The sequence below is a fragment of the Hypanus sabinus genome, chromosome 11, assembly GCF_030144855.1.
Source record: "Hypanus sabinus isolate sHypSab1 chromosome 11, sHypSab1.hap1, whole genome shotgun sequence".
Taxonomy (NCBI): domain Eukaryota; kingdom Metazoa; phylum Chordata; class Chondrichthyes; order Myliobatiformes; family Dasyatidae; genus Hypanus; species Hypanus sabinus.
This window is the reverse complement of record NC_082716.1, coordinates 74,697,706-74,721,547: the sequence shown is the minus strand read 5'-3', so window position 1 is coordinate 74,721,547 and position 23,842 is coordinate 74,697,706. Positions and strand designations below refer to the sequence as shown.

At 38.1% G+C, this 23,842-nt stretch overlaps 1 protein-coding gene across 1 annotated transcript in view; it reads left to right on the top strand.

Annotated features, from left to right (window-relative positions):
* Window positions 1–23,842, top strand: part of cdc73 (cell division cycle 73, Paf1/RNA polymerase II complex component, homolog (S. cerevisiae)) — a 287,498-nt gene that overhangs the window by 78,930 nt on the left and 184,726 nt on the right. The window lies entirely within an intron of this gene.

The following is a 23,842-nucleotide window of genomic DNA, read 5'->3' as shown; positions in this document are numbered from 1 at the left end:
TTTGCTTCGGGCCCTTTTCCTTTTTTTGTTATTTTGAAACTGTGAAAGATGGAAATAAAAAAAGTAATCTTGCTTAAAATATTAAAGAAATGTGTCATCTTTAACTTTATGCCTTTTGGAAATTAGGTAATCTTTTACTCACTTAGCTATTCACAGTAACAGAAATTTTGACCAGGGTGCCCAAACTTTTGCATGTCACTGTATTATCAGTTGATAAGGTGGTAAAGAAAGCATATGGAATGCTTAACTTCATTAAGTGAAGTATTGTGTTCCAGAGTTGGGAAGCTGTGTTGTAGTTCTATAAAACTAATTAGGTCATATCTCAGTATTGCATTCAATTCTTATTGCCCCATTATAGGAAGGATTTCCAGGCTTTGGAGGGGTGCCTGTTTCCCAGGATGCTATCTGAATTAAAGCCCATGTGTTATTAGGAGAGATTGGACAAATTTGGATGTTTCCTTTGGAACGGCAGAGGCTGAGGGGACATATCAAAGAATTTTCCAAAATAATGAGAGCCATAGGTAGAGTGGACAGCTGGTGTCCTGTAACTAGGGTTAAAATGTGTAATACCAGAGAGAATGCATTTAAAATGAGAGGGTGCAAGTTCAAAGCAGACATGTAGGGCAAATATTTCACACAGAGTAATGATTGTCTGGAATATGCCTGCAGGGGTTATGGTGGAGGCAACTATAATAAATGTTCAAGAGGCTTTTAGATTGGCACATAAATGTGCAGGAAATTGGGGAATATGTTCCTTATATAGTGATGAAAGGGTTAGTTTATTTGGACGTTTTAATATTAATTTAATTAGGTTGGCACAACGTCATGGGCCAAAGGGTCTGTTCCTGTGCTCTACTGTTATGGATTCTATGAAAAATTTCCATATGTAATGAAATTAAACCCTTCTCCATGTCTTCCCATTCATGAACTTCCACTTCCAAAAATGTATAACTTGCAGTAATGTTGTTTGTGTAGAAATTCTCTGCTATTGTTCATCTTTGTAGTTCATATCCATTAAAATTACAATTTTATGGCTTCTGATGTATTTACAGGCATTTCTTGTGTTTCATTTTGTTAATTCAAATAATGGTGATTGCTTTTGCTTTCTTATGCCTCTTAGGTTTTGATAACTTGTACGTTTTCAACTTTACAGAGAGTTATCTACTTATGAAATAGCTTCAAATACATTAATTGGCGAGTTACAGAATTGCATTTGTGTGAGTAACTGCTATAGCAATTCTGTAACTTGCCATTTAGTGTTTTGATAAACTTCCAAAACAAGAATCAGTAAGGAAGGGTTATAAACCTGCAGTTTGATTCCTACCTTTGATTTGTCCAAGTTTCAGATGAAAGGATTTGGTTGTTTTGTGTTTTTATATTAAAAAGCAGAAGCTATAACATTCTTTAAGACAATAACTTGAGAAAGGCAAAAGAAATTAACCATCTGAATATTGGCACTGAATTCTTCTACAATCAAATCTATACTCTGTGCTTACAAAATAAAACCTTACTTCAAAACTGGAGAAGTGCTTTGGCCAATAAATTTGGATTAGAAAGAACGTTTTTCATCATGCAAAGATCAAACTTAATTGAAGGGGTAGAGGTAAAATTTATTTTAGTTTCAGTAATGATCATATTTCATTTTTCCTGACAAATCAGTGCTGTCATGAGTGGGATAATGGCTTAACAATGTAGTCATGGTTTTTTTTCAGCTTTTGCTAGTATGAGAATTGAAGTCCCATGAAAAAGGGGAAGCAATTTATGTATTTTACTTCATGATTTAAGTTGTTTGTGAGAATATAAGTTGCTAATTACTTTAACTATTTACATTATTGTCAAACTTTTTATTTGATTATTGAAACCTTTGAAGAGTTTTGAAATGTCGGACAATGAGAAGCATTTAAAATTTTGGGTTGAGTCTCAGCACATGATACAGGAGGCACTCACTAAGTGCAAGCCTGCTGTGCCTTGCTTGATATTTAACAACTATAATGTGTCAGGTTGGATGGTCCTGCATATCTGGAACAGTTAGGCAGTATGTCACTCAGAATGATTCCAAGTACTTTTGTTGGAGAAGCACTTATTTTGGTAGCTAATTATCTCTGGTAATTATCTGTAGAATGAGATAATCACGATAGTTTTTTTTTGTAGATTTCAAAGGAATGGGCTTGGTCAACATGCTGGTTCTTAACAAGTATTAGCACATTAGTAACATGCATTCTATGTCAATAGATATTTTATCACTTGAGAAAAAAAATCAGGACTGCAGTGCATTATCACCAAATTTATGCCACTCCCTAGAGCAGTTTCATTTCTCCATAAAGGACTTCTGGTTAATGCATAAGCATGTTAGATTTATATGCATTTGCAGTAGGATGAAATGATTTTGCGTGGATTTTATATTTTAAAAGGTCTTCATTTATGTTGAGAGTGAGGCAAGATTGTGAAATGTCAGACACCCTCGCTGAAAATTAAATCACCTCTGCTCTGATTATAGAAAAGATAGAAAATCTCAGAACAGCAGTGTAATTTTGAAATAAATGTTTTAGTTAAGAGCTTTTGCATATATGCAGAGGAGAAAACCCATGTGTAATTGTTAACAATTTGTTTTATACAACATGTTAAATATTCCAGATGTAACTCATTTATGAGAATCCACACTTGAAAAATAAATTGCAGAATGGAAAAGCAGCTCTTGATTTTGGGATCACTTTCTCCTTTTTTGTATAGTAGAATCACGAATTCTGTAAATTGGTAAATGCAACATGAGGAAATTTGCAGATGCTGGAAATTCAAGCAACCCATACAAAATGCTGGTGGAATGCAGCAGGCCAGGCAGCATCCCCCTTGAGAATATCCTACAGCAGCCCCGATATATCATGGACCCTAGTACCCTGGAGGTAACAGACCATCCTGGTATCTTTTTTGCGGTCGGAGAACTTCCTTCTGTCCTCCTAACTATCAAGTCCCCTATAATTACTGCACTGCCAGACTATACCCTTCTCTATTGAGCCTCGGTGTGCCCACCAGCCTGGCAGTTGCTGTGATCTGATGGGTCATTCTCCCCCCCCCCCCCCCCCCCCACCAACAGCATCCAAAGAGATATACGTATACTTGTTGCCGAGGGGAATGGCCACAGTGGAACCTTGCACTAATTTCTTAATCCCCTTACCTCTCCTGGTGGTCATCTATTGTCCAGAGCCTGTACTCTGGGTGTGACCACCTCTTCAAAAGTCTCATCAATAATATCCTCAGCCTCCCGAATGATCGTGAGTACATCCAGCTTCAGCTCCAATTCATTGTCCCAGTTAGTCAGGTGCTGAAGTTTGGTTCACTTCCCGCAGATGTAGTCAGTCAGGAAAACAGTCAGGTAGCCGGAATTCCCACATCTGACAGGAAGAGCATTCCATCCTGACTACTTTTATTTAACAAAAGGCTTACCTCTTGTTAACTGTGACTCCACCTGTTTATGCTGAAGCCTGTTAAACCAAAGCCTTCACACTCTCTCCTGGCATAGTCCACCAGTGGTCACTCCGCTCCGGCTGAGTTTAGATCTCTGCTTACCATGCTTGCACAGTCAAAAAAGAACAATTTTGCCTGAATTTGCTCCTTTTCTACTCCCTCTCCCATCTTCAGTTGGGCTCTAACACCGACTCATACTTCCCATGCCTGAACCACCAAAAAAAGAAAAGAAAAAAGCACATTAAAGAAGACGTACAAACAAGCTGGATGAACACAGCAGGTTGGGCTGCAACATTGACTGCTTCTTTCAACGGATGCTGCCCGATCTGCTGAGTTCATCCAGCTTGTTTGTATGTCTTGATTTGACCACAGCATCTGCAGTGTACTTTGTGTTTAGCACATTGAACAAATTTTAGCGTTTTTGACTCATTTCCATTTGATATAGTTTGTGATTCTTCCAAAGGATAGTATAATTTGCCAGTAGGACATGCTCTCCATATTGTGAGAGTGGGAAAGAAGTATAAAGTGAGATACAATAGGTGGAAAGTCAAGTGGATCAGGAACATTAGCGTCCACCATTTGTCCTAAATGTTACAGTGCAGTGGGCTTTCCTTATCCGCGAGTTCCGTATGTGCAAATTCAACCAACCGCGAATCGAGAAAACCAGGAAGTGCTGTTCCAGCACTTGTTGTGCGAGCATTGTTCACCTCGCGTCTCGTTCATTCACTACTTTGTTCCTGTGAAAAAATGGCTCCTAAAAAGCAATTACGTGGTCAAAGCAATTCCTCAAAGGCTGAGAGGGAGCATAAAGTGCTATCTCTCACCAAGAAAGTAGAAATATTAGATCTTTTGATAAGTGGCATGTTGCTTTCTGAAGTGGGCCATAAGGTCGGTAAGAACGAGTCAAGCACTCGCAAAATGAAGCAGAAAGAAGCTGAAATTCGTGGAAGTGTTAGTGCTACCAAAATGGTCTCTCTGGTTCATGATAAAGAGCTTGCAAGGACTGTGAAAGCATTAAGTGTGTGGCTAGAGGACATGTCACAGAAGCATATCCCCGTTGATGGCAAAATTATACGTGAAAAAGCTCTTAGTCTCTATGAGCACTACAATGACGGGGTTGATGAGAGCAAGAGAAAAGAGTTTAAGGCTAGTAAGGGATGGCTGGCTGGCTATGTTAAGTACTACAACCTCAAGAACATAAAGATCATGGGAGAATTGGCATTGGCTAATACCGAGGCCGCAGTAGCATTCCCAGATGAGTTCAGGAAACTCAGAAGAGAAAGGCTACCTTCCAGAGCAAATCTTTAATAGTGATGAAACGTGCTTGTTCTGGAAGAAGATGCCCAATCGTACCTACATCCATAAGAGTGCCCAACAGGCCCTGGGTTTCAAGGCCTGGAAAGATTGCCATACTCTGGTGCTGTGTGGCAACGCAGCTGGTCACATGATCAAGCCAGGACTCATCTACCAAGCAAACAATCTCAGGGCCCTTAAGAACAAAAACAAAAATTGCCTACCCGTGTTCTGGCAACACAACTAGAAGGCTTTGGTGACGGCAATCTTGTTCTTGGAATGGGTCCACCAGTGCTTCATTCCTGAAGTCAAGAAATACCTCGAAGAGAAGGGGCTGCGGTTCAAGGTCCTCCTCGTAATTGACAATGCTCCCGGCCATCCCTGATCTCTCAGCTTCACCGATGATAATGTGGAAGTGATGTTCCTACCTCCTCCCACTGCGTCATTGCTGCAGCCACTTGATCAAGGCACAATCAAGTGCGTTAAGATGACTTACATCCACCTCACCTTTGGGAGGTTTCGTGCTGCCCTTGATGCTAACCCTGACTGCAGCGTCATGGATTTATGGAAGAAATTCACAATTGCAGAGGCTGGCGATGCCGTAAAGCCTGAGACAGTCAATGCATGTTGAAACCCGCTATGGAATGAGACAGTCAGTGATTTCAGGGGCTTCCCCACTATTGATGCAGAAGTGAGGGATATCTTGAATCTTGCAAGGGAAGTTGGCAGGGAAGGCTTCTCTGACATGATCGAGGACAACGTCGAGAAACACATAGAAGAGCACAGAGAAACCCTTACCAATGAGGAACTTGAAGTTTTGCTGAAATCCTCTACAGAAGATGGTGATGAAAATTTAGAGGAGGCAGAACCATGAATTTGGACACTTGAACAATTTGCCGCAGTTTTTCAACAGGCGCAAGCGATGAAGGATATGACCCTCGACTACGATCCTTTGATGGAATGAAGCCTTTGTGTCACCCAAGGGATAACAACATGCCTACAACCACTGCAATATTTGATGATGCAAAGAAAAAGAAGAGACAGCTTCCTATAACAATGTTTCTAACTAAAGCATGTGCAATTCTGAAATCTCGATGTTCAACGCTTGAAGATCCTCAGCCGTCAACCTCCCCAGTTCCTGACTTCAGTATTATTGAGCCTCCTCCAAAGTGTCCTTATTCCCTAAACAAGACATTGTAACAATTATTGTACAGATGTTACAAGTTTTACTCATTTGATCATTGTTCGCCTTGAGTCTCGTTCGTTCGTTGCTTGTGCTGTGAGCTAGAGGAACATTAAGTCTTTTTTTCTTGTCAATATTCCCTAAACAAGACAGTGTACAACTATTTCCGTAGCATTTCCATTGTATTGATCCAGTCCAGATCGGAGGCAGCATCTCCAACACCATCACACTGAGCACAGGGGCCCCCCAGGACTGTGTGCTCAGTCCACTGCTGTTCACTCTGCTGACCCATGACTGTGCTGCAACACACAGCTCGAACCACATCATCAAGTTCGCTGATGGTCTCATCAGCAAGAACGACGAGTCAGCTTACAGAGAGGAGCTGCAGTGGCTAACGGACTGGTGCAGAGCCAACAACTTGTCTCTGAATGTGAACAAAACAAAAGAGATGGTTGTTGACTTCAGGAGGGCACGGAGTGACCACTCCCGACTGAACATCGACAGTTCCTCAGTAGAGATCGTTAAGAGCACCAAATTTGTTCGTGTTCACCTGGCGGGGAATCTCACCTGGTCCCTCAACACCAGCTCCAAAGCAAAGAAAGCCCAGCAGTGTCTTTACTTTCTGTGAAGGCTGAGGAAAGTCCATCTCCCCCTCCCATCTTCATCACATTCTACAGGGGTTGTATTCAGAACATCCTGAGCAGCTGCATCACTGCCTGGTTTGGAAATTGCACCATCTTGGATCGCAAGACCCTGCCTCAGATAGTGAGGTCAGCTGAGAAGATTATCGGGGTCTGTCTTCCCGCCATAATGGACATTTACACTACACGCTGCATCCGCAAAGCAAACAGCATTATGAAAGACCTCATGTACCCCTCATACAAACTTTTCTCCCTCCTGCCGTCTGGGAAAAGGCACCGAAGCATTTGGGCTCTCACGACCAGACTATGTAACAGTTTCTTCCCCCAAGCCATCAGACTCCTCAATACCCAGAGTCTGGACTGACACCAACTTACTGCCCTTTACAGTGTCTAATGTCTTGTTTATTATTTATTGTAACGCCTGCACTGTATTTTGCACTTTATGCTGTCCTGGGTAGGTCTGTAGTCTAGTGTAGTTTTTTTCTGTGTTGTTTTTGATGTAGTTCAGTCTAGTTTTTGTGCTGTTTCATGTAATACCATGGTCCTGAAAAACATCTCATTTTTACTGAGTACTGTACCAGTAGTTATGGTCGAAATGACAATAAAAAGTGAGTTGACTTGACTCGTATTAGGTGTTATAAATTCTGTAATCTAGAGATGATTAAAAGTTTTACTTGTTTGATCATTGTTCACCTCGCTTCTCATTTGTTTGCTGCTTGTGTTGTGAGAGAGAGGAACATATACAGTTTTTTTTCTTGTCAATATTCCCTAAACATTACAGTATAACAACAATTTACATAGCATTTACTTTGTATTAGGTATTATAAGTAATCAAGAGATGGTATAAAGTATACGGGAGGATGTGTGTAGATTATATGCAAATACTACGCTATTTTATTTAAGGGACTTGAGCATCCACGTTTTTTGTTTTTTTGAGGTCCCGGAACCAATCCCTCACGGATAAGCAGGGCAGACTGTATTGAATATAATTGTATGTTAATTTACTTGTGCACAGAGACATATTCAGGCCAGGTAGAGAATGAGGAAGTGGCGCATACTTTAGATGCGTACTTTTAAATATGGAGGACTCTTGTAGATTTACCTCAGTAAGTAGGTTATAATCATTCCGAAGTGTTGAACAGCCATGGCCTTTATCTCTAGAAAATAGAAAACTATGTTTCTTAAGATTATTGAGGATTTGATAGGTTAAATGCTGAATTGACAGGAGGGAAGAACAAATCGAGGGGTGATTACTATAAGGTGGTCAGAAATAACAATTCATGAGAACTTCTCAACCAGATATTTACAAAGAATGTAGAAACTGTTACCACTAGAAATTCATGAAAAGGACAGCATATATGAACTAAAGCTGGGTAAACACACGAGAAAGAATTAGGAGGATGTTTTAAAAAGAAGATTTATAAAGGAATGGGGCGAGATTTGTTTGCAGCATAAATACTAACAGCCAATTTGAGCTAAATGGAATGGTTTCATAACATACATTTTTACAGTTGTTCAATGTAATTATAATACTTAAATATTGCTTTTATTACTTTTTTGTTGGCTTTTAATTTTTAAATTTCATTTAAAAAATTACACTTTGCTCATTTGTATTTCTTGATAGGCTGCAGTTTGCATCCCTTTGTGCATACTGGAAAAAAAGCGTAAAACCTAGCTGTTCGGTTATTTAGGGGATAGCTTTTAAGTATTTCAGGAAGGGAATTACCTTGTTTTCCAATGTATGAATTTGTCCATGAAGAGGGGGTTATAGGATACAAAAAGTTTAAAGAAATATGTATTTTCTTTTATAATAAATGTAAATAATTACTCCACTGATGCAAACCTTGCCTGGTTCATCAAAGAATTTAATATTGAACTCAGATTTTAGAGCTGGGTATTGAATTAAAATGGGGGAAAACAAGTCTTTGTTTTTGAGAGCAGACTCTCCTGGTGATTGCTAAAATTTGTTATTTAGTTAATTTTACTTTGCAGTTGATAAGCAAATACTCCATGATTAACTCATTGTGGTGCACAGATGGTGGCAGTTCTATTGCAGTCCTGCACCCTGACCTGGAACACCTGGCTGTCAAATGTCATATGTTCTGTCTGCTGAGGGAGTGCTCTGTTATCATCCTGGTAGCAGTGTATATTCCGTCTTGGCAAATGTCAGACTGGTGGTACTGGAGGAACAGAGCATTGTGATTAGCAATCACAAGACAGCGCATCCTGATGTCTTCCTGATCATCATGAAGGACTTCAGCCAATCTAATTTGAAGTCTCTGAGAGATTCCCATCAGAATGTCATCTGCAGAACCAGAGGAGTCAACACAGTTGGTCACAGCTGTAGCTCAGTTAGGTGCAGTTGCCATGTCATCCCCCCATCAGAACTTTAGTAATTTGGCAAGTCTGATCATCTGCTGTACTTGTACTCCTGGCATACAGGTAGAGGATGAGGACAGGAGCAGCTGTGGTGAGGATCATGGAGGCTTGGTCAAGAGAAGCAGAGGATGGTTTACAATGGTTGGAATTGGTGGACTGGACCATATTCAGGGATTCATCTTTAGATTTGAATGAATGTGTCACAGCCTTCACTGATTTAATCAGGACCAGGCACATGAGTTTATGCCTTTGATGAACCAGCAGATTTGCAGTCTGTTGAGGGCTTGATAAGTGGCATTCAAGACTGATGATCCGGAACCCTACATGAAGTCCAGGTGCACCCCACCATAAAGAGGCCATTGTGAGAATGAGAAGGTAATTCTGTGTGAAGTTTAAGACACAGTCCGATGATTGACAACTGTAGCAGGATTTGCATGCCATTACTTCCTATGAGGTGAAGCTTAACAGTATAATTGGCAGTAATGCTTCACACCCTGATGAGCTCAACAACTTTTGTGGATGCTTTAAAGCAAGAATAACATTATGTGTCTGAGAATCCCTACAGCCTAGTGACCCTGTGACACCTATCCTGAAGGCTGATATCAGAATATCCTTCAAGAGGGTGAACCCTCATGAGATGACAGGTACAGATGATATGCTGGGCTATTTACTGAAAAATTGTGCCAAACAATTGTCTGAGCTGCTCAGGGTCAACTTCAGTCTCACACTGCTGTAGTCAGAAGTTCCTACCTGTTTCAATAGAGCCCCGATCATATGAATGTTCAAGAAGAAGAGGGTGAGCAGCCTTAACAACTATCACCTGGTAGCACTCGCAGTTATTTTCAACAGTTGGTCATGTCTACAATTAAATATTGTCTGAAATTCCTAAAATTAAGATCAGATGCAGTCTTATTTGCTCTCCACTCAGCTTTGGAGCACCTAAACACCAGCAAAACATACATCAGCCTGCCGTTTATTGATTGCAGCTTGGTGCTAGACACCGTCATCCCCTTAGTGCTTATCAAAGAGCTTCAAAATCTAGGCCCTGTACCTTTCTCTGCAACTGGATCCTGAACTTGCTTATAAGGAGACCGTCGTCAATGCAGATGGCCTCCTCGCTGACAATCAAAATGGATACACCTCAAGGATGTGTACTTAGCTCACTGCTATACTGTCTCTACATTCACAACTGTGTGACTAAGCTTATCTTACCACATGCAATATAAATTTGCCAAAGAACCACTGATTTTTGTCGAATCTAAGGTGGTGATGAGGTGGCATGCAGGAATGAGATTGGCTGGTAGATTGGTGTCACATTAACAAGTTTGTTCTTACCATCAGTAAGAACAAGGAATTAATTGCAGGCTTTAGGAATGGGAGGTTGGGAGAAACCACAGTAGTCCTCATTATTGAGGGATCAGCAGTTTCAAATTCCTGAGCATCAATATCTCAGATTCAAGGTTCAGTCTTGGATTCAACACATCGATGTACTTGCGAAGAAGTCACGTCAGTAGCCCTATTTCATTAGGAGTTTGAGGAAACTTCCCATGTCGTCAAGGACTCTTGAAAATTTCAAAAATTTCAACTTTGCCTGTTGCAAAGTTTTCTGACTGGTTGGATCACAGTCTGGTATGAAGACTCCACTGCATAGGCTTGAGAGATTACAGATGATTTTAGACAACCAGCTCCATCATTGGTGCAGCCCTCCCCATCATCAAGGATACCTTCAAGAGGCAGTGCCTCAAGAAAGTGCAATCCATCATTAAAGATCCACACTATCCAGGGTATGCATTATTACCATAAGGAGAAGTACTGGAACCTAAAGATCAACACCAAATAATACAGGAATAGCTGCTTCCATTCCGCCATGAGGGTTTTGACTGGTCAACAAATCCATGAATGCTTTCTCATTATTCCTATTTTGTTTTCTTTTTTTAAGTAATGTTTATGTCTTACACTGTACTGCTGCTGCAAAATAACAAATTTCATGACTTGTATAAGTGACGATAAAACTGGTTCTTACTTACCAGTGACCCAGAAAATAAATGAAAGTATATTAGAGTCATAAAGTATCATTCAATATAGAGATAAAAAAACAAGGAAGACATTTCTGTTTGAGGCAGGAAGGCAAATGTTTGTTTATATTTAGTTTTACCAGGTCAGTTTTTATTTCTGCTACTAATATTGACTACTGAATTCAAATCACTCAGCTGTTCCTCCATTAAATTGTCTGTTTTATAATTAAATATTATTGGAGTTTCAATATCTAGTAAGTGGCTGACAATAGTCAAGGACAAACATTGAAATGTTCATTGTACTTTGGAGTCTTTAATGAAGCCAGAATTCTGTAATGATAATGGTGGTTACTAACCAATTAGTACTATAGCTACATTTGTGAAGTGCCATCTGCTAAATGTAGATTTAGATTATAACATAATATTTCTGCTTCCCCAAACAGAATGGTTTGGTCTTGCAAGGACTGCTTAGATAAGCAGGTTTTAAAGTTATTTTCAATTATGCCTGAAAGGCAGTCCCCTTTGTCACAAAATGCAGCACATGACACCTTCAATTAATTTTAATGTGTTCAGCATTAAGCTCCTTCATCTGTAGCAGAAATTTGCACATTTTAAAGAAACTGATTTCACAATATCAGAGTATTGGCAGAATATCTTTGTAATTGTATCCATAAGCTGTGTTATCAAGGAAAAAATATGGATTTTTAAAAACTTTTTAAGATGGAACTGAGACCAAATGTGGGAGCAGATTTGAGTTTTTCTAATTTAAAGAAATATTTTATTTACTCAGAATGTGAGTATCACTGGCTAAAGCAATATTTCTTTATTGCTTGATTGTCTCTGAACGGACTGGGTTGTATTTAGAGGTCAGCCAAGAAGCAACTGCATTACTATGGATCATGATTTAAATAAAACATATGGATGGCAGATTTCTTTCCCTGAAGGATTTAATAAACTAAATGGATGTTTATGCTAATTTAACAGATCTTATCGTGGTGACCATAGATCTGACATCTTTTAATTCCAGTTTATTTAGTACTTTAATTTCACCACCTGCTGTGGTGGGATTCACATTCATGCCTCAATAGAAATGGATGTGTGCAGTACTTAATTACTTCACTATTGTTAATCTATTATGATGCTGAGATACATCATAGGATGCGTTTGGACACACCATCAGTGATGTAACCTGGGGTCATTGGGTGTTACGGGTCTTTCAACATCAGACACTCTCAATAACCAAATGAAGAGAAATTTAGAAAATTTTAGTTAAGTATCTGCAGAATTTTCAATGACTTTATTCAGTGTCTATTTTCCTTTGTTAGCTTTGCCAAGATTCTATCCCTGATTTAGTGTGCCAGATCAGACTGGCTTTTCCCTGTCTGGAATTAATTTTTATTACCTCCCATCATGGTGCTTGTGCTTATCAATTATAATGGCTGTGTGTAGCAATATAAGCTGACAGAGTCTTCAGTGAGAAGTTCCCTTCCTCACACCAAAACTAGTTTAGCGACTGACCTTGATGGCTGTAAAGGCCATTGGTGACATTTAGTGGAAATTAAATTGAAGTAAAAATCACAAAAAAATTAAGAATTTTAAAAATGGAGATGTGAATGTAATGTTAATGTATGGCAGTGCTGTGGTTAGCACAACACATTACAGTGCAGGCAACCCAGGTTCAATACCCACTGTTGCCTATCTACGATCTCCCTTTAACTGTTGATTTCCTCCCACGGTCCAAAGGTGTACCGATTGGTAGGTTAATTGGTCCTTATAAGTTGTCCCATGATTAGGCTACAATTGAATTGGAAGATAATTGGGCAGCATGGTGCAAAGTCCAGAAGGGCTTATTCTGCACTGTATCTCAATAAATAAAACAATTAAAACCATTGAAGCAAAATTATTTTTGCCAAATAACAATTCCCATTGAAATTCATGGGGTTTCAAATTCTATGCTAACATGGAAGATTCCGGAGTAGACTCCCAAAGACCCATGGGGAAAATTGGGCTTCTCCTCTTGATTGTGTTGCAATCTAGCTGTGTAATAATATTTGTTAGAACAATCTGGTCCAATATTGTTTCAAATATTGTAAATACTGATCCAAAGTAAATGAATCATCATTATCTCCATTTTGCTTTACTTTCATTGGCAATATTTAGAAAAATAAGACATTTTCCTGACTATCCCCCTTTTCCCCCCAATAAAGTTGCCATTATTCATGCATTGGTGCCCCACATGACCATCCTTGTTATGAAATTCGGCAAGTGCATTTTTGAACACAGCAATTGTAGGGTTTCTGATGTGTTACTGCTGGTAAATCTGTTATTACACTAACTGGACCTGTTCAGAATGCCTGAGCCTATTATGTGTGAATTTAGATTTTATTGCTAAGTGTTGTGTAAAAGTAAGATATTTACTTGTGTATGCAATTAGGTTAATAACACATTTGGATGATTAATTCTAAGATATTTGAATTATTTCATCTCAAGGTCATTTTGAAACTAGTGGGGAAGCAGAAATGGCCTTGTAAGCGAGTAAAGATAGGACAATGGTTTTGCCATCTTATCAAATGTGTTTTTTTAAAAAAAATACTAATGGAGACGACTTGTTCTGGCTGGTCTTTATGATATGATTACCTAATATGAATTACATGAATGAGTCTGGAAGACATTAGTTAAAACATATTTTACATGATGGGTATATATAAGGTAAATGCAGTGAAGTGGGAACTTGAAAACTAACAGAAACTACTCAAGAGACTGAGTACAGGGGTTGGCACTGTATGACACACTTCCAAAATAATGACTTTTCAGATCGAAAAAAGTATGTTTGATTCTTTATTATAAAATCAGTAAAGACAAACGATTTTATAGCAATAAAACTGCTGAAAGTAAAGTTAGCAATCCTAGCTGTATAATAATGTAATAAGTGGTCAACTCAAAAAAAACCACCCCCACACTACCTGGTCAAAACTGACCTAAAGACAAGGTGTGAACATGTAACTATACTCATTTGCTTCTACCACACCCCTAACCCAAGTGACAAATTACCCATAATAAATGCACAACACAAAATGCAATACAGACTAACAAAAAATGGACTCCTATATCCCGCCCCCTCATTATTATAATAATTACAGCTACGTACTACAAAAAAAGAGATGTGATATCTTCAAGAACGAACATCTTATCATTCATACAAATGTCCTCTTTCTTCTTTCAGTCAAGTCATGTAACTGTCATTTAGGCCAGAGGTTACCAGCACTTAGCCCAATACAGAGTGATGTTTACCACCACTTTCTGTCAAGTCAAAGTCATGAAACTTCTAGAGCTGTAGCTCCTCAAACCTCTGCCACCTGTAGAAGACAGATCTTGGTTATCAGCTTTCAGACAGCTGGTCTTGGTCTTGATGCGTACCTGCTGCACAAATTCTCTTCTTCCTGGAAAGACTTGAATGATGCTTCTCATCATCCATGAGTTTCGAGGTGCTGTGTCATCAAGTATAAGCACAATATCTCCTGGGAGGAAATCTGTGTTTTATATCTGACCATTGTTGATGTTCCTGTAGCTGTGTTAAATACTCCTTGGCCCACTGTTTTCAAAACAAGTTTGACATGTATTGGTCAACTTCTGTCTACAACATGCAAAAGTATCTTCCTTTTGGAACTTTCCTGTTGGTAAGGATAGTGAGGTCTTCAGAAAGTAACACATGGTTGGATGCTAACATGAGGAAATCTGCAGATACTGGAAATTCAAGCAACACACACAAAATGCTGGTGAAACACAGCAGGCCAGGCAGCATCTATAAGGAGAAGCACAGTTGACATTTCGTGCCGAGACCCTTCGATCTGAGGAAGGGTCTTGGCCCGAAACGTCAACTGTGCATCTCCTTATAGATGCTGCCTGGCCTGCTGTGTTTCACCAGCATTTTGTGTGTGTTGCATGGTTGGATGCTGGTGCTTCCAAATCATTGGGATTGGAGAGTGTGATATAATTTGCAAAATACATGCCAGTCTTTAAATTTGTTAACACGTTTCAAGCATTTTCACAGAAAAAACATTGTTTTTTTTGTCAACAAAGTTAATCATGTTACATTAAAGAAATCTTTGACTTAAATTCAGGAACCTGTATTGATTGGTGAGGAACATTGCGGTGTTTGTATCCTAAAAAGCTTTGTATCATAATATTTGACAAAATAATGAGAATAGTCTTAACTCAAGGTTGCAATAAATTGGAAGTTTTATGCGAGAAAATGTGCAGGGTGTGTTGAACTGTAAATCCTGAAATTGATAGTTCCATGGATGTCTTTTATTTTCCATTTTGATATTTATATGTGAAGTCTTCCTTCCAGTTAAAGAATGAACAAGTCTGCAGAGGAACCTATATTTGAATATTTCTCATTTGCAAGAGGCAACACTTTTGGTTTGGAAAAAAAAGACTTTCTGATAGATCCCTAAGGTTGCTATTTTCAAATGGTTTGTTCTGATGGCTGCAAATTGATGCAGATGTTTTGTATGTGAGGTTCTTCAATATTAGATTGAAAATTTAAAGTGATTAACAAGCCATAGATATGTGGCTGGAGTATAGTTTCTTCTCAAGAACTATGTTTTTTAAATTTTTTGATATTCAAGGCAAATTACAACTAATCTTATTTGGAAAATTTATTTGTTGCTGTTCAAAAGGGTTGGTAAATAGTTTGAGAAGTTTCTGTGCTCTTGAGCTAAGAGTTTTGAGTTTAATTTGAGAATATAGTTTGATCTATTGGTATATCATTGCCAATACAAAACTTGTATTTGTCTAGTGTGTATATGAGGATTTGACTTTATTCTGTCTTACATCTGTAAATTTCCTTTTCTCTCCCAGCTGCCCCCAGTGTCTGGCTGCAAATGCACTGTACAAATAACATAATGAATCTTTTGTTTAAATTGATATTATTAAATCACAAAGCAAGATATTGAATTTCTTGAGAACCTCCGGTTCTTTGTAAGTCTGTTCAATCAGTCCCATTCCTCTGCCATTGATGATGGCTGAGGTATGTAGAATTAGAAGTCATTATCTCAAAAACATTCAAGAGAGAACTGAGAAGAAATCACTTCATCCAAAGGGTAGTGAATCACTTTAAGAAGTGCAGAAGCTCAGTCACTGATTAAATTTCAGAAAGAGATTGATGGATGTTTTGTATCACATTAAATTATTTCCTCAAATATATATTCAAATTCCCTTTGAAGGCCTTTATATATTTTTCCACTTTCCTTGCAAGATAATGAGTTCCAGATCATAACTGTTTAGGTATCCCCTTCTTCAACTAGTGTTTCTCTTCTGTTCTTCATAATCAATACTTGAAATCTGCGTTCCTGGATCTGAAACATCTTCTTTCCACAAATAAAGGCATTTAAGAAAAAACTTGTAAGTGGTTATTTAGTACATTGTATCTGCTCAGCCAGTTAATAAAAATAGCATTGCTTTCCTGTACCAACCCTCTATTTTTAAAAAAATCGTTATCAATTTCTGTTTTGAATACACTCAATACTTGTACCTATATATCCCTCTTGGTGGAAAGTTCAAAAGATTTGCAGGCAACCAGGTTGAAATGTTTGTTTCAGTGAAATCCTTCCATATTTTTCTAAAATCAAAATGGGCTACACTAATTAACTGTCTTTTATAATATATGCAACATCTAAGGACTTGATCTGGTGAACCTTTGCCGCACTCTCCCTGTTACAAGCATACCAGGTGAAACAACCAGGCTTCTACACAGTATTACAGATGCTGTCTTGCCAGGATTCTATTAAATTTGTGTAAAATGCCTGATCTCAAACCCCCTTGCTGTAAAGATCAGCATGCTATTTACCTTTCTGATTCCTTGCTGAACTTGCTGTTTTACTTTGAGTGATTTATGTATTGGGACACTGTTGTCCCATTGATATTTTTCTGTCTCTTGCTAGTTAACAACTGCCCAAGCTTATTTTCTTCCCTCCTAAAGTGAGATTGCATTATATTATCTACATTTGTGTCTGCATTTTTGCATTTTATCTGCATCATATGTCATTTTCCATGTCCTTGCCTATTCCTTTAAACTGGATATACAGGTACAAGTCTGAAGCCTTATCAGCATCCTTTTCACTGTTAGATTTGTACAATGAGCAATCTTGATATTAACTGAGGACAGCTGGGGCTGGTGTACTGATCCATGCAACATCGGATCGGTCTTTGAGTTATTGTTGCTGACTATTTTATGCATGTTAACCAATCCTCAATCCATACCTAGTCTATTATTCCCAAAGTCATGTGATTTCTTTGTAAATTATATCTGGTGTGGCAACTTACCAAAGGCTTTATGGAACTCCAGAAACACCACATCAACCAGTTAAACCTTCAAAACAAATTCACAGTATTTGTCAAGGTTATGTCCAGCCTTCTTATTTTCCAAAGGCCCCATTAGCACTTCTTTTATAATAAATTTCTGACTAAGTTGTCTTCAGTTTCTTGTTTTTTTTTCTCTTGCTCTTATCTATGGGAGCTCGTGCATTATGCTTCTGTTTACTGCTCGCCTACTCCTTATTCTTGTTTCCTTTCCTGCTTTGGTGCTTCTTTGCTAAATTCTGAAATTCACAATTTCCATGCTTAATTTTGGGCAATATAAATCTTTTACTTGATCCTGGAGGGTTATTTATTACCTGGAATCATTGCATTATTTCTTTACAAGCTAGGAATTCCTTGTTTGATTTCATTCCCAATGTAGGCATGAGCTGGCTATAGCAAGTTCATACCTCTGTAAATTAGAATCATAGAGTGTACAGCATGGAAACAAGTCTTTCACCCCACTGAGGCTGACCTGCTTTGCCATGATCACTAATTCCATAAAAATGCAGATTAAGACTATAATCCTGTAATCTTCTAAGTTTTGCCTATTTAAATGCCTCTCTCCCACTTCAATTATATTTGAAGCCTTTGTTTCAAATCAGTTTAACTTTTCATATACATTTCTGTCATATTACTTCCTTTAAAGAGGCAGATATATTAGGAGCATTTAAGAAGATCTTAGATAGGTACATGAATGATAGAAAAATGCATGGCTATATAAGAGGGAAGGGTTAAATTAATCTTGGAGAAGGCTGAGGTTTTGGCACGATATCATGGACCACATTACTGGCTGTAATACTCTGTGACTTCCAGTACACAGTTCTGAATCCAAAGCATCCCATTGCTTTTCTGGTTTCTCAATATACTGATCGAGGAAACCATATCTTAAGAAATCCATGAATTCATCATTTATATAGTTAATAATTTGGTTTACTGATTAAAATTCGTGATTTATTGATTAAATGTTTTGTGTTACTGCTATATGATTATTACATAAACTTCTAATTTCCTAATTTGTACTCTGCTCTATATTGGAGCTACCAGCTGAGGGCCTCTATTCAGCCCCCTGCTTTTTGCTGCTTATTAGCTCTTTCAGTCTGCCTAGTCCATGCTGACCAAGCTGCAGAGCTACAGTAATACTATTTCCCTCCAACTGGCCAATTTCCCTCAATTACTTTACAATCTATGTACCTGGTTCAAGTGAGTTTTAAAAGCTGTGGTTGTATTTGATTCTACCACTTCTTCTGGCAGCTTATTCCATACATACATCACTCACTGATTGAAAACTTGCTCCTCAGATGACTTGACGATCTAAGCTAAAAACATTCAATTTATGCTCTAGTCATCATTTAATATCAGAGCTACCTGTCAACTTTCTTTGTTGTACAACAATCCAAACTTCTCCCATGGATCTTTGTAACAAATTTCCTGCAAGGTGAAACCATCCTAGTTGGTGTAAAGTTTTCTAGTGTACCAGTAAAAATATAATCAAATGGATTTAATTTCTTAACAATTTCACTTGAGTTTAGAATTAGTTCTTTATTTTGTGATGATATTTATTCTTGCCAATTTGCCTGTAAAATCCAATTTCTGAAATAAATAGAGGTCATCACATAACATACCAATTTCCTGATACACACTATTTGATTTTTTTTTTAATTCCTCTCAGATCAGTTTGCCAAAACATGTGCTTGTTTCTGTAGATCTGACTTGTTCCTGAGGGAGATCTTTTCAGTTCTCAACCTGATATTCTCACCTGTTCTCTAACCTTTCACACTTAATATACTTGAAATCATTAAAAACTCATCCAGAGGCCAATACAATTTAAGCATTCTTGTTCTTGTTTTCAGTTCTCGCTTTTGTTCTGTCTCATTTCTTCGGATCCTCTGGATCTGTTCACTGCTCTCTTTTTGGACTTCTATGCATCCCCAGTTAGCACCTCTTCACCAACAGCTATGCTTTACACTATCTACACCCCATGTTCTTTCCACTCCTCTCCTGTCTTCAGCTTATTATGTGGCCTGGCATCATATTTTTAAACATTGCTGTGATAAACTCTGGGGTATTTTATTACATTAAGGGTATTTTAAATTTTGTTTTTATTATGGAGGCATTTCCATTTTCATTAGCATTTGGGAAAAATGGGATTTTTCTACTTATTTAAAAAATTAAAGGTATGTCAGTTTTATCTCTGTGAAACAGAATTAAGTTTAACTTAACAGCTATAGACTGTGAGTATTTATCTTGATAATTTAATGGTAGAATTTTTGTTTTCTTCCCTTAATTGTGAATGCTCCCTTTTTGTTGCAGCATTTTCACTTATACTTTTACAGGTTTCCACCGCTATCCAAAAGTAGAGCGTTCCTATGAAACCTTTCATAAGCCAAAATGGCGTAAAGTGAAGAAGCAATTACCATTAATTTATATGGGAAAAATTTTTAAGCATTCCCAGACCCAAAAAATTAACCTACCAAATCATACCAAATAACACATAAAACCTTAAATAACACTTACATATAGTAAAATCAGGAACCACTTTGCTACTAGCAAAACCAATAGTAACATCGGTAGCTTCAAGATTCTTTCTCTCTGCGTGTAAGTACTATGAATGGTGGATGCAAGCAGGTTCAACGCACATACAATGTCTTTATTTCATTCACCACAATCGAAACGCTTAATTATGTTCAGTTTTACGCTAAGCGTAACACTGTTACGAGCACTCTTAGGCTTTTCTGATACCTTGGGACATATCTTGCTAACAGATGCACAAAATAAATCGAGATAAAGCACAGATGCTCACAGACATAGTTCAAAGCTATGGCAGCTTGATGCTGAGTGTAGTTCCCGGGAAAGGAGCTTGGCGGCGCCTCTCTTGCTGCTCTGAGTGCGTGCTGCCTCTATAATGGCTCGATGCAAAACAAATGCTGAACACTATTTTCGCTTTTCCCCTTTTTTCATGAAAGCAAAAATCCTCTTCAGATTTCTTTCGATTAGCGAAAGCAGGTATTAATGTAGGTCTTTCGTAAAAGCGAAGTGGTGTAAAGTGAACTTCGAAAAGTGGGGGATACCTGTACTCTTCTGAACTTTTGCGCTGCAAAGGTGACATTGACTGGTGCATTCCTCAAATTGTGTCTAGCCTATGTGCACATTTTGAAAGCTGCACAAGATATTCTTAAAACAAAATGAACAAAAAATGTAAATTCTGTATATTTATTTTATTACTAATATAATATTCACCATCATTGGCATCTCCCAGGGGAATCTTTGCTTATCTGTCTAAAGAGTGAAGATTGGTTTGATTAGGATGGCAAGTGGGTACATAGGCTAATTAACCTTGGTTTCTGCATTTTGCCTCAAGGGAGGTGAAAAAGACTTCTTGTACGCACATGTAGGCAGAAGTTCAACAAAAATCTCTGACCAAAGGAGCACGACTGGTTCAGCAACTTGCTGATAATTATGACATGTTCAAGTTCTTCAGTGTTATTATGTACCACACTAGTGTCTTCAATAATACCTACATTCAAGACTTTAAGAGGTAATCATCACTCTCTGGAAGTGACAATGGCTGGCTGACCTCAGCCACAACTCTGGCCTCACAAAGTGAGCATCATTGGCTATAGCCCAGAGCAATTTATTTATCTGATCCCATCTTCCTGCCACACAACTGTTAAGAGGTCAAAAAGGCCATTGCTTAATGAAAATCAATGCCTTGTGGTCAGACCTCAGTCACAAAATCCACCACCTCATTCCCCGCTTCTGAGAAGAGAAGTACTTGCCAGTACTATCAGTTACTATACACATATTCAAAGAAGGAGACAAAGCCTACAAAGATAAACTATCTAAACTCTGCCACAGCTAAAATTATTGACAGGCTCCTTTTCAATTGCGGCTTCCTGGTCACCAAAAAGCTACTTTGAAAATCACAGTTTAGCTTCCATGCAGCTAGGTGCACAATCTTCAACACGCAACTCCAGGAAAAATGTGGCATTTTATGTGGTCTTTTCCTCCTCATGGAAGTCTTAGACTCTGTCAATAAGGAAGGATTGTGGTGTGTTCTTTTAAAATTTATCATCATTTTACGTTTGTCTGATAATGTATGATTCCTGGTCTTTAACAGTGAGACCACAGCATATCCATTTTCGTGTGTAGGTTGGTGTTGAGTAAGACTGTTATTGTCTAGGCAGTTTCTTGTTAGTCTTTCTGACCATGCTGCCTTCTCTCATTTCCAGCAAGCTTCCTGCTGGAATTGAACTTACCTACAAGACAGATAGAAAACTATTTAATCCTTGTCATATCCATTCATGATTACTCAAGGTTACTCTAACTTCAGGAATGGAATTGCAATCTCCTTATAATACTGGCCTATGCTCAAGTTTGAAGGCTGAGCTCCAACTCAACAGCACATTCAGCAAAGCATGTGAGAGGATGGGCCTTGCACTCAAGTCTATCAAAACAGAAACCCTTTACTCATCTTCCCCACTTTACAAGTCTTCCCTCTGACAATAAAGGTCCACAATGAAACTTTAGATAATTTGGGTTACTTTGTGTATCTCACTGGGCACCTCTCAGTGAGGGCAGACACAGGTGATCAAATCATCAATTGCTTTGATGTGAAAATGTTTGAGGAAAAGGATATTTGAAGATCAAGACCTGAAACCTCTTGCATACCTCTGCTGAGAGCAGGCACCTTGGTGAACTGGAAAAATAATGATCAATTCTATCTGCTTAGTTTTCCAAATTCGCTGCCAAATCAAGTGAACCAAATGTCTTTTTCCAGACCTACATCACTGACCTGTTTCTACAACCTATGGTCTCATTTTTAGGGACTCTTCATTTCATGTTCTCAATAGTTATTATTTATTTATATCTACCTCAATTTATTTATTTATGGTATTTGCACAGTTTGTTGCCTTTTGCAAATTTGTTGTTTGTCTCTCTTGCTGTGTTCGAACTTTGGCTGATGCTATAGTGTTTCTTGGATTTACTGTGTAGGCCCACAAGAAAATAAATCTCAGGGTTATATATATGGCGATATCAGCATAAATGCAGAAAGGACCACATTGTCTCACAAACTACCTATCCACCTGCCCCACTGAGCAACTTCCCTGCATGTCACAAACCCAGTGGGTACCTTATCACTCTCATCAGTCACTTTAGAACCCAAAGAACTGGAAACAGAAATGAGTTGTTTGTGATTCCAAGAGATTATCTAAGAAAGGAACCCCCATGAGTAAAATAAACAAAAGAGTAAACAGCCTCCAAGAATGCCTTTTATTGATTTTTTACCTTCAAGTTCAAGTTTATCATTTTTCAATTGTATACTTGTATACTGCCAAATGAAACAACTGTCTTCTGAGCCAGGGTGTACAACATAGTACATATAACTCAGCATGAAAGTAATTTTACCACATATAAATTAATAAGCAAAATATATTCCAGAAGATTAACACAAGGAACCTCAAACCCTCCGGATATTTTTACAAGTGAAAATTGTTAGGGACTAATGAAACAATTTAATAAAAGGCACTAAAATAATATTTTCTTCATTCTTGGGTATCATTTAGTATTGGGCAAATTACATTTTAATTGACTATTGACTAGCATTGCTACACTTACTGCAACCTAAGTAAAATTTTCATTTTTCCTCAACTAAGACTTCTTCACGTTAAATTAACAGAACGCAACATTGATTGTGAGGTGTGACTCAGTAGTAGTTCACATGCCTTTCTGTTAAATGATCATGGGTTTGATCTCCTCCAAAGGAAACTTCAGTAAGGTATTTCGAGAATATTATAGTAAAGCAGGTTTTGTCTTTCAGTTAAGATGATAAATGAACAAAAAATATCAAAATATCCCATGGCACTTTTCAAAGGTCAACAGGGGATTTGTCTCCAGATGTCCTGAACAACATTTATCTTTGTAGCAATACTGTTAGAGCAGATTATCTTGCCATTTATCTTTCTTGTGTTGGAATTGCTGGAATTTCCAATCTGTCTGGTCAGTGGGGAAAAAAATACCTTACTGCTTGTCAAGTAATTTTGAATGTCAAGATAAAAAGTGCGTAGTAGATCCAAGTTATTTCTCTGAATACCTGTGCTAACTACACATATTCTGTATTGAATGTGTTTACCTTGATCTTAGCCAGCCTCAGCCCTGGAGTGAAGTTGATGCATTGTGTTGATGATGGAGCAAAATTGCAGATAATGGGAGGAGTTGAAGTGTACAAAACATGGTGGCAAAATAGAAAAGAGTGATGAGTACAGGATTGAAGGTGTTATATTTGAATGCACGCAGTATATGGAATAAGGTGGATGATACTGTACAGTTGGAGATTGGCAGGTATGACGTGAACGTCACTCAGTCATGGCTGAAGAGGATCGTTATTGGGATGACATACCTTGCATCGAAAGGACAGGCAGGTAGAAGTGGGGTGGGGTGCATTGTTGCTTTAGTTCAAATTAGAATTTCTCATTGTCTTGTGCAACATAGTTGTGCTTTTTTTGTGA